Below are 1,595 nucleotides of genomic sequence, written 5' to 3'. Positions count from 1 at the left end.
CTTTAGTTTGTTTTGCAGGCTGTTGTTGTCGAAGCTTGGGTACGGAGGATAATCCTTGGAGGCCAAAATTTGTTTTGTTTAAAGTTCATTTTATTTGGCTTGTTGATTTCGTTAAATTTTTGTAACGTTATGTATGGTTGATGATGTGTGTGATTGCTTACCACCAAAGTGGAACTCTAGGGTTAGAACCTCCATTTGAGTTTAGGTCCTAGTGGGCTAGACCTAGAAGACTCACGTAAATTACCATTCAATGAACTTAATGCAAACTTGGGGCTAAGAACTAAAAATTGACATAGGTTCTAAAACTCAACACAACACCACCTTCCTTTCCTCTTCCTCGCCTAGTTTGTAATCTTGTGGTTACGAGCCAAGCCCACTATACAAGTCCAAAAATTTCGGGCTTATAGATTTCTTGTTTTCCAACCTAAAGGCCTTGTCTCTTTGAGGAATTCTAGGCCCAAAACACTTACTCCAAGTGTTGTGGGTGTAGGGTTCCTTGGGGAGGCGGTGCTGTGGTAATCCAGTCTTCGGGTCGCCACAGAAAAGATGGTATCAGAGCATAACGGTTCTGATGGACCTTGAACTTAAAACCTTTTCGTTGTGTGAAGTTTGATGGATTGTCTTTAATCCTTGTTAATATCATCAACCATACTAAAAGTGTTTTGAAAAATATGTTTTTCAAATTTGAAAGAAAAATGTCCGATTCCTCCATGGACTCCTCCGACATCGACAGCACAGCTGAATCCTGCGTGACCGTAGAATTGGAACCCTCCGCCCCAAATGATGTCCCACGACCCTTTTCTCCTAGTGCTCTTCCCTCTTCCTCCACTCAGCGTCCGAACCCGAAGGTGGTGGAGATGAACCTGATTGCTGAAATTGATAGAGATCTTGAAAGTGTAACAAGGGCAATGATAGGACCTGTCTACCCTCGACAAAAGGGCAATACCTTACAGGGATATATTCGGGAATTCTTGGCGGTGAGAGCTAGGCATCCCGACGTATACGAAAGCTTAGAAGATCGTAATTATCGATTCATACACGGTCTAAATTCTAGGATGCGGGAACGGATGACAATGGACTACTCCCGACCTTGGCACGAGGTTGTTGAGGAGGCCGAGAGAGTTGACGCCTTCTTGGACGAGATATACACTGTGCTCGATGCAGAAGGCGACAGACAACCACTTCCTCCAGAAATTCAAGCAATCAAAGACCGTATCGATCCTGTAGACTATAATAGGGAGCTAGTATTTTATCCCTACGATCCGGAAGATTCGGACTAGAACTTTTGTTAGTAGGACACACTTTATATTTCTGTACGTGTAGCTTCAATTGGAATAAGAGTAATTGATAAGCTGCCCTGTTCTGTATATCCTCTGGATGAAGCAACCTTATGTCTCTAATCACAACTGTGTGTCTGTAGTCACCCTGGTAAAAGTCTCGAAATCAATTAGTTATATAGCCACATTATAAGAACAGAACTATGAACACAAGTGAGAGGAATTGTGTATAAAGAAAACTAGACATTGATCATTGTTAGTTACCACAAGTTAGCATTGCACTAAACCATGGTCAGTGTGTGGTATTATCTTGTGTCG

Source organism: Rosa rugosa, chromosome 3 (genome assembly GCF_958449725.1).
Source record: "Rosa rugosa chromosome 3, drRosRugo1.1, whole genome shotgun sequence".
NCBI classification, from domain to species: Eukaryota; Viridiplantae; Streptophyta; class Magnoliopsida; order Rosales; family Rosaceae; genus Rosa; species Rosa rugosa.
Note: the sequence above shows the minus strand (reverse complement) of the source record.